This window comes from Stenella coeruleoalba, assembly GCF_951394435.1.
Source record: "Stenella coeruleoalba genome assembly, chromosome: 3".
Taxonomy (NCBI): domain Eukaryota; kingdom Metazoa; phylum Chordata; class Mammalia; order Artiodactyla; family Delphinidae; genus Stenella; species Stenella coeruleoalba.
Window position 1 is genome coordinate 90,972,898 of NC_137148.1, and position 23,714 is coordinate 90,996,611.

The following is a 23,714-nucleotide window of genomic DNA, read 5'->3' on the forward strand; positions in this document are numbered from 1 at the left end:
TTAATTTACAACAAAGGAGCCAAGAATATACAATAGGAAAAGGACAATCTTTTCAATAAACGGTGTTGGGAAAATTGGATGGCCACATGCAAAATAATAAACTGGACCACTGTCTTACAGCATACACAGAATCTGACTCAAAATGAATTAAAGGCTTGAATGTAAGACCTGAAACCATAAAACTCCTAAAAGAAAACATAGGCAGTAACCTCCTTGACATAGGTCTTGGTGATGACTTTTTAAAATTTGACACCAAAAGCAAAAGCAACAAAAGCAAAAATAAATAAGTGACTACACCAAGCTAAAAGCTTCTTCACAGCAAAGGAAACCATTAACAAAATGAAAAAGCAACCTACCAAATGGGAGAATATTTGCAAGTCATATATCTAATAAGGCTAATATCCAAAATATATAAAGAATTCATGCAACTTAAGAGCAAAAAACCCCAAATAATTCAATTTTTAAAATGAGCAGAAGATCTGAACAGACATTTTTCTAAAGAAGACATACAGGTACATGAAAAGATGCTCTACATCATTAATTATCAGGGAAATGCAAATCAAAACCACAATGAGGGGCTTCCCTGGTGGCGCAGTGGTTGAGAGTCCGCCTGCCAATGCAGGGGACGTGGGTTCGTGCCCTGGTCCGGGAAGATCCCACATGCTATGGAGCGGCTGGGCCAGTGAGCCATGGCTGCTGAGCCTGTGCGTCCGGAGCCTGTGCTCCATAACGGGAGAGGCCACAAAAGTGAGAGGCCCGCGTACTGCAAAAAAACAAAAAAACCACAATGAGATATCACCTCACACCTGTTAGAAAGGCTATTATCAAAAAGACTAGAAATAACAAGTGTTGGCGAGGATGCCAAAAAAAGGGAACCCTCATGCACGGTTGGTGGGAATGTAAATTGGTGTAGCCTCTATGGAAAATAGTATGGAAGTTCCTCAAAAAATTGAAAATAGAACTACCATATGATCCAGCAATTTCAATTCTGGGTATTTATCCAAAGAAAAGAAAAACTAATTTGAAAAGATATCTGCACACCTATGTTCATAGTGGAATTATTTACAATAGCCAAGGTAAGGAAACATCCTAAGCGTCCATCGATGGGTAAATAACAACCTAAGTGTCCATCGATGGATAAATTGATAAGGAAATTGTAGTATATATTTGAATAGTATTCATTCATAAAAAAGAATTAAACCTTGCCATTTGGGACAATGTGGACAGACCTCGAGGGCATTATGCCAAGTGAAATAAGTTAGAGAAAGACGAATACCATATGATCTCTCTTATATGTGGAATACACACACACACACACACACACACACACACACACGCATATATATATATATATATGTGTATATATATGTGTGTGTATATATATATTTATATACACACACATATATATACACATATATAAAACTAACCCCATAGATACAGAGAACTGTGGTTGCCAGGGGCAGAGGGTGGGGAGTGGGAGAAATAGGTGAACTGTTTTGGGTTTTGTTAGTTTAAATAAATTGATTTTTTTTTTTAATTTGAGAAAAACAAATCTTAGTTGTAACCAGTATATATTACATGTAGTCATAGGGATACTAGAAGGTTACTTGCCAACATGAAAACAGTGTTTATGTTGACACAATCAGGTGACTAGTAATTTTTAGTTTCTTCTCTTTTGCACGTTTGCATTTTTTAGTTTTTCTGCAGTGCACACTACCTGCATAATAAATGATCATTCTCCTACAGTGAGCATTATCTACATAGTTAAAAAATTGTTTATAGTTTTTAAAAATCATACCTTTACCGAAAAGTAAGTTTGTTCCTGTTCCACATTAACATTTTAGGCTTCAGTTTCAGTTGTCTTGAGGACATTTCACTAAAATAGAGCAAAATGATGATTGAATCATGAGTGTATGATGAGATATCATACGGCCATGCTTTTCCTTTTAAATGAAAATTTAGCTTTAGAAAATCAGAGCAATTGAATTTCCTAAAGCTGTTGATATAATTGTGTCAACTAAGGAAGTGCGTGGATAGTATATTAAAAATATTTGAGAAAGCATCATTAGTGCTATATTGACACCTTGTTGGAGGGAGGTGAATGGATTGTCATTCAAGTCAAATTTTTCTTCACATTTCCAAAATCTGGCCAAATTATATTATATTTAAGAGCAAGACCTCACCTATATACTACGTACCTTGGTTTTCATTCAGTAATGTTCATGTGCCAGGTGCTGGGCCCAGCCTTACATTGCAAAGAGGAGGGTGTGATGTGTGTGCAAACCACTTTTTTTGAAGTGATAGTTTGGTCAGGGAACTCTGATAATAACTAAACTAGTTGCTGGCTCCTGAAAATTTTAAGATACAAGCAATATGCTCTCCTAATTCTAAAATAAACATGTATTTCTCCAAATATAAATATTCAGAGTAAGTAGAGGGCTTGTAGATTATCAAGCTTCTTTGCCAGTTAATACTCTGTTTCTCCCAGGGTGACATTTAAATTGTTTTTTTGCGGTGAGTCTGGTGCATTTTTTTTTTTAATTTTATTTATTTTTGGCTTTGTTGGGTCTTCGTTTCTGTGTGAGGGCTTTCTCTAGTTGCGGTGAGCAGGGGCCACTCTTCATCGCGGTGCGCGGGGCTCTCACTATCGTAGCCTCTCTTGTTGTGGAGCACAGGCTCTAGATGCACAGGCTCAGTAGTTGTGGCTCATGGGCCTAGTTGCTCCACGGCATGTGGGATCTTCCCAGACCAGGGCTCGAACCCCTGTCCCCTGCATTGGCAGGCAGATTCTCAACCACTGTGCCACCAGGGAAGCCCTGGTGCATTTTTCTAAATAGTCTTGCCTCATATATAATTTTATCACCATAGGAAAATCCTGTTTTCCTGACATGACCTGAATTTGTATTTCTTCCATTTTCAATGTATTTCTCACTTAGGATCTATTGCCATCTCTGCTACTGAAATTCAGTTTTTTGAGACAAACAGCTTGTGTGTGTGTGTGTGTGTGTGTGTGTGTGTGTGTGTGTGTGTGTGTTACTACATAGTAGGTTTGAATATGTACACATGAATGTAGGTTTTTCTGGGAAAACATAGTACATGCATACAGAAAACCAAAATTTTTTTTTATTTTTGCAGAAGTTTATATACTTGTTAAATATGCTAAGGAGTCAAGTATAGAAGATTAGGAAACAAAATACTTTTGAGACAGGGATGTAGAAATATCTCTTGGTTATTCTGTTTGATACATGGTGTCAGTTTTTTAGTATTTTATGGTGATGCTCCTGGTACTCTAATAGCCATTGTGTCATTCTGTACTTTTTAGAGAAGTAAGGAGAAAATCAGGACAGAATTATGCTGAGAAATGACTTTTGGCCTCAAATGGCCTTTCTTTGAGTCAGCTTTGCTCAGGAATAGGCAAGGTCCTAAGAACTTCTAGCCTATCTTCTCCAAGAAGTTTTGTAAGGAGGAGGGGTCCAGTGAGGCTCGCATGATGATGTCCTGCAATAGTTTAACCAGGAAGCATGGCAAGGGATACTCAACAGTTCCTAGACTCAGTATGCTCTAGGACAAGGCCGTGGGACATTGGTGTCCTGTAAGAATTTGGCCCTGTGTTTAATTTTTAGTTTGCTCTGAGATCTGTGACATATAAAATTTAATTGAATCATACATGGAAACAGAGATCTATTTTCTTTTGAGCTGAATTTTGATTTGAAAAAAAGATAGGATCCAATCAATTTCCTTCTGTCTTCCTTACCAAAAATGGTCAGCCAATGACGTTTCCTTCCCCAGGCGTGACCAGCTGGCCACAGGTGGCAGGCAGAGCGACTCCAAGTGGTATAACCACATGGGCCACACACATCAGATAAGGCTGTATCACAGGACAGTAACAGAATTCCCATTTTAGTTCTCTTTCAGTTCTTCTGTTTACATCAGGAGAAAAGTCGCATTTTGGTGCTTTAATTCTTTACTGTCTGAGCCCTCCTTATAAGGAAAAGGCAGACCCCAGGTTCTGAGCTTTGGGTAGGCAACGGTGTTTAGCCAGAATTTAATTAATTTTTCAGTTGCCTTCTGCTTATGGCAAATGATATTTTCCATTAATAATATTATAAAAATAATAAAAAATAAAAAAAATAAAAAATAATATTATAAATCTTTCTTTTAACATAAATATTCTATGAAGTATAAATCTATGAATTAGAGAAAAAATATTAAGTAGATTATAACACACATGGTACATGGTCTGGTAAAAGTTATAAAGGTGATTCATGAAAGACTACCTTTGTGAACACTTGTGTAGAAAAAGAACAGGCTTTGGAATCAGATGAGATAGCCTTTGAACTCACATCTCTATTCAGGCACTTAACTAACTTTGTGACTTTGGGGAAATTATTTCATCACTGAGCTTTAATTGTCTTCATCTCAAAATGGCAATAACTATGATACCATGTATATATGTAAACTATGCAGTACAGTGCTTTAAAAAAAAAAGGAATGTATTCAAAATGTAGCTACTCTCCAGCTAACTAAACTCTTTAAGACTTCATCATTTATATCTAATTTCCTTCACAAATCCATCTCAAGCCATCTCCCAACACGACAGTGCAGTATCAATAATTGGAAATCATCTGGTCTCCACCATCTTTATAATTGGTTTGCTTCCCGTTTGTCCTTATGTGATTTATAAAGCACTTAGGTCTCCCTATGCATCTTGTGATATTTAAGCTATGTAAAATCTTATGTCTATAGACTGTGAATAAGAAGGCTGATATTAGATTCTGATCATATTTTTCCTTTGGGTAGTCACAAAGTGGCTCTGGAATCGCTGGGTCATCTGGGTGTTGTGAGGTAGCCAACTTAATAGTATACCTTTCCCCATTTGCATCATCTTTAGCCCATCCACACTGGCATTGTTGAAGACATGTGGCTTGAATTAAAATTTACATGGCCATATGCTACCATCTCATTTTTTAATTCTATTTGTGGAATGAAGGTTTTATGGAAAACATTTTGCTACAGAGTTGTGAATGTGCTTAGGAGGATTCATGTCATACATCATGACAGCTCTTTCCGTATCATTGCCACATGAACTCACCCCCTTATTTGAAGTGCCTTCCTTAGCATCTGGCCGCACACATCCCTTTTTGGTATTATCGCTCATGAAAATAACTGCTGGTACACCTGTATATATTTGAGTGATGGCACATATGATTAAATAGACATGCCCATTAGAGTGTCATATGTTCAAATAAGTCTCCCAGTGTCCATTTTAATGTAATGCAATAAACTCACTTTTCCAGCACACGCAGAAATTGCAAGCCAAGCTCCATGTCGACCCAAGGGTCTGTTAATTCCACATACAGCCAATTCCCTGAAGGGAGATGTTTGAATACAGTTTTTTTTTAAGTGCGTTAGCTAACAGAAAATTTAATTCACATGCTAAAGTGTGTCAGGCAGCTGAGTGCCAGCATTCAGTTCATCATTATCTTGAATTGTGGGTTTAATCAAGTTCCTTCACTTAATCTGAATGTTTGTGTTCAAAACCTAGCACCCCGCTTTAAGGAAAACCCTCACCTTTTATTTCTTTTGGATAGTCTCCAGTTTCATGAAATCTGATGAAGACAGCCAGTGAAGGGAATCTAATTTGGATGGTTGAATGCTGAGGAGGAATCAGGGAGACTGCATGGAGTGTTGCTTTCATTAAAATAGCTTTGTCCAAGAAGACATTTTCACCATACTCTTGCATCTGTTCCAGTGTTATTTCCATTTTGCTTTGCTTAAGTTAAAAAGGAATGCTATTAAAACGAAACTTGGTTTTAGGAAAAAAAAAAAAAAAATATATATATATATATATATATATATATATATATATGATCAAGGCAGTGGGTTGGGGCTGAATGCTATTATTTGACCGATTTCGCATGTCTGCCGTGGGATGAGAAAGCAGTTTGGTGTACCCTCTTTGATACAAAGCCAGCACATGTAATGGAGTTTATGTGTTCAGAGCTGGGTATCAGGTGTAATAGAATTATGCACTGTGTTTATGTGACCCTGCCTTTTATATCCCTGTAGTTGCTCATTCATTCATTTTTCAGATGTAAATTAAAAGCGGAGATTGTAGATTAGATGTGCCAGGGCTCACGTGGGCCATGTGAAATGTAGTTTCACTCTTGGAACTTATTGAATCATGACAGAAATATAAATGAGCTCTAGGACAATATTCAACTCTTATGAGAATTCATTTCCATCAAGAGTAGGTAGTTGCCTTTGCTTGCAGATGAGGCCTGTATATTTATCTTTTCCTTTGTTCTTGTTATTTGTTACTGTTATTTTAATTCAGTTAGCAATGCAAAGGGCTTTAAGCAATGTTCTCAAGTTACCTCTATACCCTTTCAATTGTAAATATGACTAATGTTAAATAGATTCTCCTACTTAGTAGAAGAAACATCTTCTAAGAGTCTGCTTTGTGCCCAGCAGTGTCTGGGTACTTTACAAGGAGAAAGGATCCAATCATCCCAATCAGTCTTCTGTCATTTTTTCAAAAGGTCAAATGAAGAGCATTTGACCTCTCTGGATGCTATCCAAATAACTTACATACTTCAAATTTGACCTTCTAAACTGGCTTTGTGCCACAGGACTTAGTATTAAGTTGAACTATTTAAAATTGATGCTGCTATTTACTAATTTCATAAGGTTTAACCAAATACCTATAAGTTGTTGGGCAGCCACTAGATAAATAATTGTATTCAGCATAGGAAGAATATGCTTGTAATTCTAACAATAAAAGGGACAGTACCTTTGGGAACTGCTATTGAAGGAAAGTTTGCTGACATGGATATTGTTAGGAATTTGGGATTTCCGGGCAGGGATGAGGATGTAGGAATGAGAGCACCAGAGCTGAATTTGGGATTTATAATTTAACATCTTTTAATCCTCACCTTAGAAGAGCCTCATCTAATAATAAGAATTGCCAACTTTATTTGCCAAGAACATGAATACTGAATAGAGCTTATAATGCATTTCTGTACAAAAGTTTTTTATTGCTTGGTGGAGAACAAAGCTCACTGGCAGATTAAATCTGCAAACAAAGGGAATATGGGAATCAAAGGCCATCAGCAAAGGCGAAAATGAGCCATACCCTTGAAAGAGCACTAAGATGGTCCAACTGAATCTTCATACTGACCTGTTGAAGTGAACATAATGGCCCAGTGGGACCGAATGTGGAGAGTTCAGAATCCTGGTGAGGCTCTTTCCTGGTCCGTGGCAAATGTGCTCAGCACCACTCAGAACATCTGGTTGCGTGCAGTGTGGGGCTGAGCAAAACAGTTCTCTCAGGTGATACTGCTGGCACCAGCAGCACTTAGGTGCCCTCTTTCTATTACGGACAAATCAGGACTTTCAGAAAAACGGAGTCCCCATAAAAATCTCTAGAACAGGGGGTTATAGTTATCCAACCTTCATTCTCAAGTCCATCCATATTGTAATTGGGAAAATGGCCTTTTGTTTGCCTATTGTATCATTTTAAACGCCAGTTAAAAGCAAAATGAAGCTCCATGATCTTTTGATTTTTTTTGCGGTGTGCGGGTCTCTCACTGTTGTGGCCTCTCCCGTTGCGGAGCACAGGCTCCGGACGCGCAGGCTCAGCGGCCACGGCTCATGGGCCCAGCCGCTCCGCGGCACATGGGATCCTCCCGGACCAGGGCACGAACCCGTGTCCCCTGCATCGGCAGGCAGACTCTCAACCACTGCGCCACCAGGGAAGCCCCATCTTTTGATTTTGATTTTATTTCATCTTTTTTTCTAAAAAAGAAACATTCTTGGGCTTCCCGGATGGCGCAGTGGTTGAGAGTCTGCCTGCCGATGAGAGTCCGCCTGCCGATGCCGGGGACACGGGTTCGTGCCCTGGTCCGGGAGGATCCCATGTGCCGCGGAGCGGCTGGGCCCGTGAGCCGTGGCCGCTGAGCCTGCGCGTCCGGAGCCTGTGCTCCGCAACGGGAGAGGCCACAACAGTGAGAGACCCGCACACCGCGATGAAGAGTGGCCCCCGCTCGCCGCAACTAGAGGAAGCCCTCACACAGAAACGAAGACCCAACACAGCCAAATAAATAAATTAAATAAATTTATAAAAAAGGGAACATTCTTATATGGGCCTCTTCACGAGCTTTGAGAGAATCTGAAATATCTATTTTGAAGTATAGATATCTTCTCACATACTATGGTTTCCACTAGAGGATGCACAAAGAACATCCCAAAACAATAGGAATCCAAGAAAATAGCTGAATTCTGAACGGATCTGTGACTTGGAGATGGACTTCCATACAGGAAGGTACGCTGGATCTCTCCCCCTTGTTTGCTTCCCCTTTCTAGCCTGTCGTCAGCCCAGCTAGCTACCCACTCAGCCATCAGTGTCAGGTATGACAGGTGCTTTCAGTTCGGAATTGGAACTGTCAACTCCTCAAGCTCATCTTACTTCCAGTGTGTGTAATTTGGCCCTCACAGAATTAGATACTCCTTCTCTCCACGTCTAAAGCACATTGTTCATATGTCTCTGGCTCGAAAGGGTGTCTTTTTCTCATGTCTACCTCCCTTACTAGACCGTGAGCAGATCAAGAACAGGAGACCTGTCTCTGGGTCTCTCCAGTACCTATTAGATTGCTCGGTGCAGGCTCATTCACTCCTTTAATCTCTGAATCATATATTCGTTCTAAATTGGAGCCTCTTAATAAATATTCATTGACTAAATGGCTGGATGAATGATATCCTTGTTTTAGAGTGAGCTTGAAAAATTGGGCAAATTACAAGGTGTTTGTGTGAGAAACCCTGTACCCACTCCACAGCTAGGTGAGCACATGAGAAGAACCACTGTTACTGCCATCTTATAACCACTCAGTAGCTCTCACTGTTGTTTGGATCAAGTCGCAAACCCTTCATGTGTTCTATAAGGCTGTCTGCTTGCTCCAGTCACTGCCTATCATTCTGGCCTCATTGCTTTGCACTCTCCCCTTTATCGCCATGCTCCAGTCACACTGGTCTTCTTAGTGACTTAAATTCTGTACTCCTTCCCTGCAAGGCCTTTGCACATGCCACTCCAGTGACCTAAACAACTCCTCCCCCCACTCTTCACCTAGTTAACTTCTGTGCATCCTTTAGATCTTAGCTCACACATGTCTTTCTTAAAGAAGTGTTCTTTGACCTCCCTTCCCCACCCAGTCTAGGCTAGATCTAGCTCTCATGTGCTCTCCTATTTCTGTATTCATGTTCTTCAGAGTGATCTCAGGTGGCCTTGGCCTGCAGAGGCTTGAAGCAGGATTTTGGTTCCCGGCCAGAGATTGATGTCAGGCTGCCGCAGTGAGAGTGCTGAATCCTAGCCACTAGACCAGTGACCAGTGACAAAGCCCTGGCCCTTCGGCTTTGTAGAAATGAATTCCCACAATGACGGCAAGTAGTGAAACAAGTAAAGTGTTTATAGGAGGAAAAAGAGTACAGGTGGATAGACACACAGGCGGGCTCAGAGAGAGAGTCGCGCCCTCGTGGTAGTTTGAATCACTTATATGGGACATTTTTTCCGGGTTTCCTCTGGCCAGTCATCTTGCTTTGCCTGGTTCTGAGTCCATATTTGGTTCATCTCAGAGTTCTCCCATGTGTGTGCACACATCTCTTAGCCGAGGTGGATTCTGGTGAAGAGGCCTATGGGTAGGTTGACATCATTCCCTTTTTGACCCCCAAGGAGGCTTTCTGCACATGTGTAGTTGGGAAGGTCTCCTTGACCTTGAGAATGAGAAACATGTGGTCTCTTATCTGGGTAGGGCTCAGCTCCTCTTCCTCTTCTTGGAGTATCTGTCCACAGGGGACAAACTCCAGCTGCTCAGCCTGGGGCCCATCTATCTCCTGCCTCAAGAGCACATACTGCAACTTGTGAGTTTATGTTCATTTTTTAAATTATTTATTTATTTATTTAGGCTGTGCTGGCTCTTAGTTGCAGCATGCCGGCTCTTCGTTGTGGCGCACAGGCTTCTATCTAGTTGCGGCCCTCAGGTTTTCTCTCTCTAGTTATGGCGCGTGGGCTCCAGAGCGCATGGGCTCTGTAGTTTGAGGCACGCAGGCTCTCTAGTTGAGGTGCGTGGGCTCAGTAGTTGTGGCACGCAGGCTTAGTTGCCCCCACAGCATATGGGATCTTAGTCCCCCAACCAGGGATTGAACCCTCGTCCCCTGCATTGAAAGGTGGATTCTTTACCACTGGACCACCAGGGAAGTCCCTTATGTTCATTTTTATGATTAAGTGATATATCAGTTATCTGTTGCCACATAATGCTGTGTAATGAAATACCACAAAATCTCATTGGCACTCGACAGTAAGTGTTTATTGCTCGTGTATCTGGGGTCAGCTGCAGGTTGGCAGGGCAACTGTTGCTCTTGGCTGTAGAGGCCGGGCTAGCTCAAATATCTGGGGATCAGCTGGCTGACTGCTGATCTAAGCCTCAGTTTGGGTGACTGGGACAACAGTTCACATGTCTGTCATCCTCCAGAAGGCTGCCTCAGGGATCACCTGTTAGTGGCAGATGCTCAAGAGGAGACACAAATGACCTCTTGAGGTGGCACAGGCACACCATTACTTCTGGCCTATTCTAGTGGCCCAAGTTGAGTCACATGGACAAATCTAGAATCAGAGTGGGAGGGCACTGCAAAGTTGCAGGCAAAGACATGTTTCCAAGGAGTTGTGAAGATGGGGCCATCTTTGTGTTCTACCACAACGTGACTCTAGGATCAACTGAGGGCACTGATGGCATCTGTTTTTCTTCACCCTTATCTTGCTAGTACCTAGCAAGATGCGTGAATGTTGTAGCTGATAACTAAATATTTCTTGAATATGAAAAGGCATTAATTTGATGCCACTGTCTCAAGACTCTAGAGGAATGTTCACCTTTGAAGTAGATTCCTGCCTTAAGAAAAGTAAAAGAAATTAGTTTAAAATTGTTATCCATTTCTTGCTCTTCAGATTTCCAAATTCCTCCAAATAACAAGTGTTTGCATCTTAGGGTTAGCTTTCATGTCCTGTGAGATTCATTTCCCTCTCTATCATTGGTGCCAGATAATGGTGTGTGAAAAATAATTTGAAATGAAACGAGTTAAACATCAGCTGTGTGAAGAAAGGGGTAAAAATCTTAATATTTTGGCTGTGAGGGAAAAATAAGGGTAGTTTTCATTAGTGTGGACAGTGGTCTTTGCACACCTTCTCACATCATAGAATTCCACAGAACAGGCTCTGAAGGGCCAAGAGGAGTCTGATGATGATTCAAAGAGGTGTGTTCCTAATAACTGGGAAAATAAGTCAGATATTTTGGTTAGCTCTGGAACATGAAATCTTAAAAAGATCAGGAATGAAACACAAGCAGGAAGGGACTTGTGTTGGAAAGGGAGATTGGCATTGTCAAGACTGTGGAACATTTAGTGGGTTTCATATTCAGAGAGTGGTAAAGGGGTTGGGGAATACTGATTCAAATGCTGTTAGGAAATCCTTTAAGAGTATGATAATTGTTTAATGGAACCATGTAATTGGGTATCTATAATAACTTTATTCTTTGATTCTGTCTTCATTTAAGAAATATGACCTCTTTTCTCCGGGGGTGATATTCAAAATACCTGACAACGGGGACCAGCCATAGCAATGCAGAAAGGTTCTAGAGCCCTTGATTGTGCCAAGTGTTAGTCCTATGGCTGCTAAACTGTGGAAAGGTCTGAGGGTTTTTAGAGGTAGGAATGGGGCAGCCTGGGCAGCAAGTGGTCAGGGAGTGGGCATTCTCTGGTTTTGGGGCAGTGGTTATCTACCAACTGGAACAGAATTGTTTCCATTTCCTAATACTGACACAGCCATATGAGTCCTGGTTTTCCCTTTACTTAATTGAGTTCACCATCATACAGCTTAGCCTTTAATGGAGCCATCAAGGCCAGAAATGCTGAAGGATTTTGGAGAAGAGAAGGATCAAAACACAGACAATAAGTGTAGGCAAGGATTGTAGAGAAATTGAAACCTACATGTATTGTGGGTGGGAATGTGAAATGGTGCAGCCATTTAGGAAACAATTTGGTAGTTCCTCAAAATGTTAAACAGAGAGTCACCAAATTACCAAGCAGTTCCATCCCTAGGCATATACCCAAGAGAACTGACAACATATGTATATAAAGACCTGCTCACAGGTGTTCAGGGCTACGTTATTCATAATAGCCAAAAAAAATGGAAACAAATATCCATCCACTGATGAATGGATAAACAAAATGTGGTATAACCATACAATGGAATATTATTTGGCAATAAAAAGGAATGAAATACTGATACATACTACAGTATGGTTGAACCTTGAAAATTATTATGCTAAGTGAAAGAAGACAGATATAAGGTGCGACATAGTGTCTTATTTTATTTGTATGAATTGTCCAGAATGGGCAAATCCATACAGACACAAAGTAAATTGGTGGTTGGGATAAATGGAGAATGATGACTAAAGACTGTAGATTTCTTTGGGGGAGGGGTGATGAAAATGTTCTAAAGTAGATAGTGGTGATGGTTGCCCAACTCTGTGAATATTACTAAAAACCACAGAATTGTACATGTCAAAAGGTGAATTTTATGGTATATGAATTGTGTTTCAATAAAGCTTATAAAATATCTTTAAAAAGATTTACTTGTACAATGACATGAAAGAAAGCTGTATTTTGGAGAAAAATAGCTGGGCTAGAGTATGCAGAATGACTTGGAGTTGAGTCATATCATTAAGTGCAGTTAGCAATGTATAAAAAGACAACGCCCGGGAATTCTCCGGTGGTAAGGACTCGGTGCTTTCACTGCCTGGGCCTGGGTTCAATCCCTGGTTGGGGAATTAAGATCCTGCAAGTTGCACGGCGTGGCCAAAAAAAAATATATATATATATAAGGCCTGGAAGATGCTGCTATCAGGAAAAGTGGAGAAAGGGCTAAATGCCTGGAAGAGGAGATGAAGGAGAAGGGAATTGAAAATGACTCCAGACTTATTTGACTGGAAACTGTGATTCTATTTACAGAAATGTGCAAGCTGAAATTTAACCTGGGTTTTGGTGGAACATGACAAGTTTAGTTTTAGACATCCTTTACAGTGATGACAAGACTTAAAAGTGTCTGGTAGTCACATGAAAAAACATGAACTGGAGCACAAGTAAGGATCGTGGCTGGACATGCCAATTAAAGAGCATTTGCTCTGAAGGGAAAGTTTGAGCTCACATGGCACTTGTGCAGAACAATTGAGGATGGCTGGGAGAGGGAAGGTGACTTATCAAGACAGGCAGAGCCTGTTCCTCATGGCTCAGAGTGTCCCTATAGGAAACCTCTACCAGAGCGTCCAGCCAGTGGTGCTTAGTGGACTCCAAGTCCAGGATGATGGCTTTCCCCAGCCTGTCTCTCAGATCTTCCGTCTTCATCTGTCAGCTTGGTATGATGCCAGGCGAACTGCCTCCTTTGTCATTAGGTCTGTGAGACATTATATTATATTAATTCTCTCTTTGCCCCTTCTGGGCAGCTGCTGCAACATATTCTAGCTAAAAGAGAAATGGAATGATGTTGTTTTAGCCTCCCAAAGAGCTCCAGAAATAACAGTGGCAGGCATTTGGAATTCATTTAATTTAAGCAACTTCTCCAAATTTTACTACATCTATTTTCATGCATCTCTTTTTCTTTTTCCTCTCCAGGAGACTGACTGGCCATATGCAAGTACTCCTGGGAGGATTTAAGGCTTTTTATTTACTTCCTTGGATTTCCAAATCCCTAATCTCCCCTGATTATTTTTCCTTTCCATAGAGAATTTGATATAGTTTAGAGAAACTTAACAAATAAGTAAAGATTTTTTTTAATATTCTGAACATTTAAGGCAAGATGACACAGACACTAAGTTGTGGACTCCAAAACATCTTATCAGACGGCGAAGAAGTTTTTGAAGCATCACATGATGAGTGCATGTGGTTGTGAATCTCAACTAGGAATTCTCCACTGATGACGTCAGGGATCTTGATGCCAAATGATTCTAGGTTAGTAGAATGCCTAGGTGGGTGTGAGACAGTCCGTAAATGTAATTAATGAGACGACACACACCACAGGGGTGCTTTCTGTGCATGAGTTATATTTGCAGTTGAGAAGGCTGGATCTTTGTTTGTTCTGTGTGTGAGGTTTAATCTGGAAATAGTTTTCAAGTATTTCCTTTCTTAGCAAATTTTTTTGTTTTTTTTTAATTGAAGTATAGTTGATTTACAATGTTGTGTTAATTTCTGCTGTACAGCAAAGTGACTCAGTTATACATATATATATATACATTCCTTTTTATGTTCTTTTCCGTGACGGTTTATCACAGGATGATATTGAATATACTTCCCTGTGCTATACAGTAGGACCTTGTTGTTTATCTGTTCTATATATAATAGTTTGCATCTGCTAATCCCAAACTCCCACTCCATCCATCCCCCACCTCCCCTCCCCTTTGGCAACTACAAGTCTGTTCTCTATGTCTGTGAATCTGTTTCTGTTTTTCACATATGTTCATTTGTGTCATATTTTAGATTCCACATGTAAGTGATATCATATGGTACTTGTCTTCGTCTTTCTGACTTACTTCATTTAGTATGATAATCTCTAGTTCTATCCATGTTGCTGCTAATGGCATTATTTCATTCTTTCTTATGGCTGAGTAGTATTCCATTGTATGTATGTACCATATCTTCTTTATCCATCCACCTGTCAATGGACATTTAGGTTGTTTCCATGTTTTGGCTATTGTGAATAGTGCTGCTATGAACATAGGGGTGCATGTATCTTTTTGAATTATAGTTTTGTCTAGATATATGCCCAGAAGTGGGATTGCTGGATCATATGGTAATTCTATTTTTAGTTTTTTAAGGAACCTCCATACTGTTCTCCATAGTGGCTGTATCAATTTACATTCCCACCAACAGTGCAAGAGGGTTCCCTTTTCTCTACACCCTCTTCAGCATTTGTTATTTGTAGACTTTTTAATGATGGCCATTCTGACTGGTGTGAGGTGATACCCACTGTAGTTTTGATTTGCATTTCTCTAATAATTAGCAATGTTGAGCATCTTTTCATGTGCCCATTGTCCATCTGTATGTCTTCTGCGGAGAAATATCTATTTAAGTTTTCTGCCCAATTTTTGATTGGGTTGTTTGTTTTATTGAGTTGAAAAGCTGTTTGTATATTTGGGAAATTAAGCCCTTGTCAGTTGTATTGTTTGCAAATATTTTCTCCCAGACTGTAGGTTATCTTTTCATTTTGTTTATGGTTTCCTTTGCTGTACAAAAGCTTATAAGTTTGATTAGGTCCCATTTGTTTATTTTTGTTTTTATTTCTATTGCCTGGGGAGACTGACCTAAACTTTGGTACGATTTATGTCAGAAAATGTTTTGCCTATGATCTCTTCTAGGACTTTTATGGTGTCATGTCTTATGTTTAAACCATTTTGAGTTTATTTTTGTGTACGGTGTGAGGGTGTGTTCTAACTTCATTGATTTACATGCGGCTCTCCGACTTTCCCAACACCACTTGCTGAAGAGACTGTCTTTTTCCCATTGTATATTCTTGGCTACTTTGTCGAAGATTAATTGACCATAAGTGTGTGGGTTTTTCTTAGCAAATTTCAAACACAGATTATCTACTGCAGTCCATCTATTTCACAGCAGTAAGTCATTGGGTCTAAAAGTGATATAGCTGATTTCATAAACAGTAAGGTGAAGACCCAGCATGATGGAACAGTTATCACTCTAGGGAGGGGTCCACTGTGCTAACAGCTCAGAGTCTCTAATCCCGGCCAAGGGATTCCAAGATAACTTGACTGAAGGGGCATAGTAAAGGGAGAAAAGTTCAGAAGTGGAAGTTAGGACTGGTTCAAAGTCTCATCAGATTGTTCAGTAGTAGTAAGGCTTTGGGCAACATGCTTCTCAAAAGTTACCTCCATGTACTCTTTCAACTTTTTCACTCCCTAGTCACTATTCAATCCACACTAATCTAGCTTCTATCCATTGCCACCACTTAATGAAATTGCTCCTCTCAAGGTCCCCAGTAATCTCCATTACCAAAGGACACTTCTTTGTTGTCACTTTCTTGAACTCTCAGCAGCATTCCACATAGGTGGCAACTCTCCTTGACACACTGGGCTCTTGGTATCTATGATGTCATATCTTCAGTTTTGCTCTTTGTCACTGGTTACTTTTTCTTGATCTTCCTTGCTGGATTCTCTTCCTCTATCCTCAGGAAATATTGGAGCATCTCAATGATAAGTCCTGGGACTGCATCTTTTTACTCACTCTCTCCCTAGGTGACCTTATGTGTTCTTGTGGCTTTCAACATCCACTATAGTCTATATGCTGATGACTTCCAAATCCATTTGTCTAGCCTGACTCTCCCCTGAACCCCAAACTCATTTATCCAACTACTGTTGGCATCCTCTTAAATGTCAAATAGGAATCTCCAACTTAATGTGTCTAAAGTGGAAGCATTGATCCCCCCAAACCCAGTCCTTCCCCACACCCAATTGTTTAACCCCCAAATTGATGGTCATCCTGATTCCTCTCTCTGTCTCATTACCTACATCCAATTATTCACCAAGTTGGTGTCAGTTTTACCTAAATCATATATCTCAAGTTCATCCATTTCTTACCGTCTTTATTGATTTTACCGAGTTTCAAGCCACAGGCATCTTCTTACAACTATAATAGCTTTTAACAAGTTTCCTTGCTCTACTACATTTATGATGCTACAACCCATTCTTTACATAAAGGTAAAATTGTCCTTTTTTGGCTTTTTATTATGAAGATTCTCAAACATACACAAGTGGACAGAGAGTAGCACGAGCTACACCTGTCACCCAGCTTTAGCGGTTATCAATTCATGGCAGTCTGTTTCATTGAAAACCCCATTGATTTCCTTGACTCCTCTAGGATTTTGACACAAATCCCAGACATCGTATCATTTCACCCCTAAATATTTCAATATATATCTATAAATAAGCACAAGGCCATTAACATATCCTTAAATATTAATAATTTAAAATAGCATCAAATATTCAAAAATATATTTCTGAATGTCTCATAAAGTATAATTTTTTACAGTCAGGTTATTTGAATCAAGATCCCAATAAGGAGCACATACTGCAACTGGTTGATATGTCTCTGGGGTTCTCCTTCCATTGATATCTCACTCCTTCAGGTGCTTTTTTTCTCCCCCTTTCAATTTACATGTTTACAAAACCAGATTGTTTGCCCTGTAGAGTTATAGTCTAGATTTTGCTGATTGCATCTCTGTGGCTAACGTAACATGTTCCTTAACGTCAAAAACTGCTAAGATGGCTTCATAGGTGGTATTGTATTCTTCCATCAGAAGTCATGTGTTTAATTGCATGTCTTTTTGTGATGTTAGTAGCCATTGTGCTTGATGCCTATATCTATTAATTCATTAGAGGTTGCAAAATAGGGATATTCTAATTTTATCAATTCTTCGTTTATTTGCAGGAATACTCATGTAAATGAGGAACTTTCTTTTGTCTACTTTTTTAGGTTACCTAGTGGTAAAGTTTGTATAGGAATAGATTTACCTTTTTTTTAAAGATTTGTTTTTTGACATGGACCATTGTTAAAGTCTTCTATTGAATTTGTTACAATATTGCTGCTGTTGGATATGTTGTTTTTTTTTTTTTTTTTTGAGGTACGCGGGCCTCTCACCGCTGTGGCCTCTCCCACCGCGGAGCACCAGCTCCGGACGCGCAGGCCCAGCGGCCATGGCTCACAGGCCCAGCTGCTCCGCGGCACGTGGGATCCTCCCGGACCGGGGCACGAACCTGCCTCCCCTGCATCGGCAGGTGGACTCTCAACCACTGCGCCACCAGGGAAGCCCTGTTTTGGTTTTTTGGCCACGATGCATGTGGGATCTTAACTCCCCAACCGGGGATGGAACCCACACCCCCAGTACTGGAAGGTGAAGTCTTAATCACTGGACCACCAGGAAAGTCCCTAGATTTTACTTTTTAAAAACATAAATTGGATCACATCTCTGTCCTGCTTAAAGTCTTCCTGTGGCATCTTTATGCACACAGAATGAAATCTATGGCCAACACACACACTGCATGGGCTCCTCCATCATTTTTTCGTCATGTTCCATCATAGTGTCTACTTTTTTGTTGAAATTTAAATTAAATTAAAAACTTGAAGTTTATGGGAAAGGGTCAAGCCCTTTTCTGCCCCAGGATTTTTGCACTTGCTCATCCTTCTGCCTGGCCATCTTCCCCCACTTTCTGCCTAGTGGGCTCCTTCTTGACCTTCATGCTGAAATGTCATCTCATCAAGGCCTTCTCTGACTGCTTCATTTAAGGGGCCTGCTCTCCCTCATTGTAGCTCCTGTTTAATTCCTTTATAGCATCCATCACAAACTATAGCTATCTTCTTTATTTGTTTATTAATCATTTTCCACCAAGAATGCTAGCTTTGTAAGAGCAAGGCTTTTTCCTGTCCCATACACCACTGAATCCCAAGGCACAGCACAACGTCTGGCACACAGTGGGTGCTTTTCTTTTTTGAATCAACACCACACACTTGCTGCACATCCTCACCAATATAAGTGGAACACAGGGACGGGCTAGATGATTGTTTTTAACATTGTTCTCTGAGGACACAGAGACCAAGGCCAAGCTCGTCTAGTGCAGTGCTTCCTGAATGCTTTATGTTGTGGCACCTGGAGCAAATGATGTCTGATAGGGTAGGCCACTGAGGCTGGCTGGTGGCTCACAGCCAGGGACTCAGTCCTGGCTTTCCGCACCTGGCTTGGTGCCTGAACAGACGGCCACGGGAGTTGGGTTACGGAGAGCATTTCTGGACTTACGGGGGTGGGCTTATAGATTTAGGGCAGGAAATTCTTTTGAGTGTATACTTTGAGGGCTCCCTGACTTTTATGACTGTCAGGGACTCAGAGGATTGGGACTTCCTGCATCTCCACGGGGTTCTGAAATCCCCCTTTCCTCTGAAAAGTCACTTTCTTCTTCAGGAAATCCCACCAATTTCACACTATTTCAAAGCATCCTCCTTTACAATGCAAATACTTTGGGCTTGGTTGAGAAGATTATGCGTATTTTTCACCTTCGTGTGAAGTAGCTTAACCAGGCTGCTTTCTTCCTAAAATCTGAGGTATCTAAGTTGGGTTTAGCTTAAGAGAGTCAAGGGGGAAGGGGGCAATTTTGGAGTTTGTTTCCTTGTGTGGGCTGGAGGAGGACAGTGTGACTCAGCACAGTGGACTCATGCGATGGGCAAGGCTGGCTTGGACCCCCTAGGGGTGGAGACGAGGGCTTAGGTCAGCCAGCCCCAAAGTTCAATTTCCTTAATGCCGGAGGTTCAAGACTTTTACCCAAGATTACTTCAGTGAATCTGATGTTCATTACCAATGTAGGGTACAGAGAAGACCTGGAATAGAATCCCTACTGTGTAGAAATTCACTGAGGTCAGCAGCCATACATAGAGGGGCCAGCCTGCCCTTGACAGCAGAAAGGCAATGCCAGTGCGCTACAGCATGTGATCGGTGCACAGACCCATCCACTCATGCAAACTGCAACTTCTGCTTTCCCAGAAATGCTCCTGGAACTGCCTCCTCTTCTTCTCCCAGAAACCAGATGCGAAGGGATTAGCCTCTTGGGAAGACAAGGCCAGAAATAAGGGGAACCCAGGTCATTGCCCAATTGGAAGACAGGTTTTCCTCCTTCACCCGACCTGCTCCCACATCTTGATAAATTCCCCTGCCACTCCCTGTCCACACCTCTGTGGAGAGGGGCTTGCACTCTGCTGAAGCAGAACTTGGAGAAGCTCTTCTAGAGGGGTCATGCTGAGGCAGCCACAGTATGAAAGGATTTGCAGGCATGCAGTTATATACTTGGTAAACTACAGTGAGCACTAATCTTGCAACCTCTTTCTCATTATATTGGAAATGCACGTGGGTTTTCATTCTCCTTTGGTGTGCTGACGCGACACGTTGAGGGACTTCTTGCATTCCTAACGTACTTAGGACATTGACCCAGTTTCATTCTTGTCTACCACAATATCTTAGCTTTCTTGATAGTAGATATTCCCAGCCTGATTCCTAACTAACTAAGAGGTGGGGAAAAACCACAAAACATTTAAACTATGCAAAAAAAAAAAAAATCTTCGTTTCGTGGAATCTTAGATTGGAAGAAAACTGATTTGGACTCTCCCTGATTGCATGAAGCTCTACTCTCTATACCACTGGCTTTCAGTGTGTCCCGCCAGCCTTGATCCTCTGCTTGAACAATTTCAGGGGAGGGGATCACAACTACTCTGTTCTCCTTGCACTGACAGATAGTTCTGTGGTCTTCCTGTTATTAAGTTAAAATTTGATGCTAAGTTCTCATTAGTCTTCATTACCCCTCCACAATCACACAGAGGAAGTTGGATGGCTCTTCAAACAAATGCTGTTAGTTACCGTGTATCTCTGAAGTCTTCTCTTTACTAGTCTATAAATTCTCCAGCTCTCCCAACTATTTCTGGCCTCCTTGGAAGGAGTATCTGAATTCTCCTCCTCTCCAAGCCTACTCCAAAGCTAAGCTCATTATTTTTGTCATTGGCCCTTTCCTTCCCTCCTTTTTCAAGAACTTTGCTCCATCTTCCTTTCCTCTGTATCCTCAGGTTTTCCTTTAGCCCCAGACTACAAATATTGTCATTCTACCCTCTACTCAACATTGCTTACCTACCTGAAGAAACTCTCCCATCTCTCAATTTGCAGTCACCATCAAATTTATGGAAAGAGTGGTACATGGTTACTACTCCTAGTTCCTCTTCATTCCTTGTGTAGAGATTTATCTTTGAAGGACATTAATGTCTTAGAGGTGCTCTTTTATCAGTCTTCAGGCTTCTCCCCCCTCTATAGCATGTAATATCGATGCTTTCCCTTCTGTCTTTACATCTCCCTTAGGCTCCCAGACTCAGAGTCCCCCTGGTTACCTTCCTGTTTCTTTAACTGGCCTTTCCTACCATTTCTTTTTTTTTTTTTTGAAGATGTTGGGGGTGGGAGTTTATTAATTAATTTATTTATTTTTGCTGTGTTGGTCTTCGTTTCTGTGCGAGGGCTTTCTCTAGTTGTGGCAAGCGGGGGCCACTCTTCATAGCAGTGCGTGGGCCTCTCACTGTCGCGGCCTCTCTTGTTGCGGAGCACAGGCTCCAGACGTGCAGGCTCAGTAGTTGTGGCTCATGGGCCTAGTTGCTCCGCGGCATGTGGGATCCTCCCAGACCAGGGCTCGAACCCGTGTCCCCTGCATTAGCAGGCAGATTCTCAACCACTGCACCACCAGGGAATCCCCCTTACCATTTCTTCTTTTATTCTTTTCCCTCCATGAAAAAGATGTTCCTTAAGATAATGTCCTCAGAGCACTTCTCTGTCCTATCTTCTTTGACAACCTTACCTGTTTCCATTTTATTTATAATTCTAATAGGAGTTACCCCAAACCTCCATCTCCATCACAACCTTGACTTACCTCTAGAGCTCCATTTCAAGCTTCCTTCTAAACATTTCCACTTGAATATGCCACCTCAAACTTACAAAGATGTCGCTTCAAACATACGGTATCCCAAATGTAGTTTCCTCCTTAACCTATTTCTTCTCTGGAATACGTATTTTTATTGAGAACATTGTTGAAAACCCCAGTCAGTCAAGTTCTAGATCTACAAGTCATTTTTTTTTTTTTTTACAAGTCATTTTTAAGCTCTCCTCTTTCCACTACAGTCTCTGTTTACTATCTTTCTATTAGAACCTCTTACATCTTAAACGAACCTCTGGTTCTTTTCCATTGTCCCAACTCAATTCAGGCCTTTTTAGCCTCTTGCTGGATTGTTGGGATGGTCCAATGGGCGTGTCCATTTCCTACTTCCACTTTACCACATTTAGATGCCAGATTGTAGTGGAGTTCCAGCTTATGTGGGGACTAAGTATTAATGTCATTGTTTAAGAAAATCTCATATAATCAACACTGCTCTTGAAAATGCCTTACACTGTCCATAAAGTAGAATCTGCAGACATATTCCTTCTTAATAAGTTCAGTGCTGCCAATTTTTCCTTCACTCTTGGAACAGATCACTTTTCTTTTGGTTGAACACCAGATGAAGTCATCTGCTTGGTTTTTAAGGGCCATCTAGTATGAAAAATATGTTTCTTTAAACACCAGAATCACACTCAACACTAGTCTACTCGACTTCATGTTAGTAACTCATGAATGTGATACAAATCCACTGGAATGTCTAAGAAAGCACAGCTCTGATCCTATTATTTCTTTGCTTGAAAACCTTTAGAGGCTTTTTTTTTTTCCATTGCCAATCGGAAGGCCCATTTCTTTAGCCTGGCACTCGAAACTGTCCATGATCTGGCTTCAACTCACTTATCTAATCCAGGTTCCATGACCAGAATGGAATATCTCCCATTCCCCACACGTGCTTTGCACATTCCAGTCTCCACCCACACTTTCTCTCACCGTGGGCCCACATCATGGGATACCTTCTCCTCACTCCCCATCTCTGCTAGGCTCAGCCATTCTTCAAATATCAACTCATGCTGCCTCTTCTAAGAGTCCTTCACAGTCTTCTCCTCCCACCCAACCCAGCCAAAATCCTATTTCCCACCTCTGAACTGCTGTAGGTCTTAATTTGTTCTGCTTTTATGGCAAGTATCCATTTATATTTAGAATAGTCATTTCTGTTTATATGAGACTATAAACACCTTATGGGCAGGGTTGATGTTTCAGTCTTCTTTATATTTTTATATTCTTTCACCACCATCTCCCATCTTCAAGCACACAGTTCTCAACAGTTTTTAATGAATTCAATAAGTAAAATAATGTGGCTTCCCAAACCCTCCCCATGCTGAAGAGCTTCTCCTAATGTGCTCGAGTCTGGCAGTGCCCCAGAACTTGGGACTGGTGCTCCAAAAAAGCTGCCAACTCTTCCTCATCCCAGTAGAGCCTTCATCAGGCAATGAATGAACTCAGCAGGAAGGCATACGAGTAAGAAGATCTATGCAAACGGTCAAGCTTTTTCCTTCTTCTTAAAGAGCAAAATAAATATCCTACTTCATTAAAAAAAAAAAAGCAGCCTTGGAAATTAATGGCTTTTTCATAGAAGGCTTCAGGAAGTGCCAAGGTCTGTCTCTGGGGATGGAGACATTTTGTTCCCATTGTGTAGAAAGTGACTGATGAGGCTTTTAAAGCAATCCTGCAGACCTACTGTTAAAGGATCAGAAGATTTTTCAGTGCATCTCAAGTTCAGTGGGACTTTAACCTTTATGGAGGGAAAAATTCTCGCTCTTTCCTCCCACCCTGCCACACACAGAGGGATGTTTTTTTGTTTGTTTGTTTTTGCGGTACGCGGGCCTCTCACTGTTGTGGCCTCTCCCGTTGCGGAGCACAGGTTCCGGACGCGCAGGCTTAGTGGCCATGGCTCATGGGCTTTCCGGACTGGGGCACGAACCCGTGTTCCCTGCATCGGCAGGCGGACTCTCAACCACTGTGCCACCAGGGAAGCCCCAGAGGGATGTTTTTACCTCAGGGAAACTCAAGGCTGCAGGGGAGCTCTGATTCCAGGAGTCCACTGAATTTCACAGCCTCTTGAGTTTGAGAGGGATGGGAAATTTGGGCCTGTCTTTCATGTGT

The 23,714-nt window shown here is 41.2% G+C and overlaps 1 protein-coding gene across 4 annotated transcripts in view; it reads left to right on the top strand.

The window, feature by feature from the left end:
* The window catches only part of MCC (MCC regulator of WNT signaling pathway), a gene marked incomplete at its 5' end in the record, with an annotated part of 462,921 nt that overhangs the window by 165,635 nt on the left and 273,572 nt on the right, over positions 1 to 23,714 (top strand). The window lies entirely within an intron of this gene.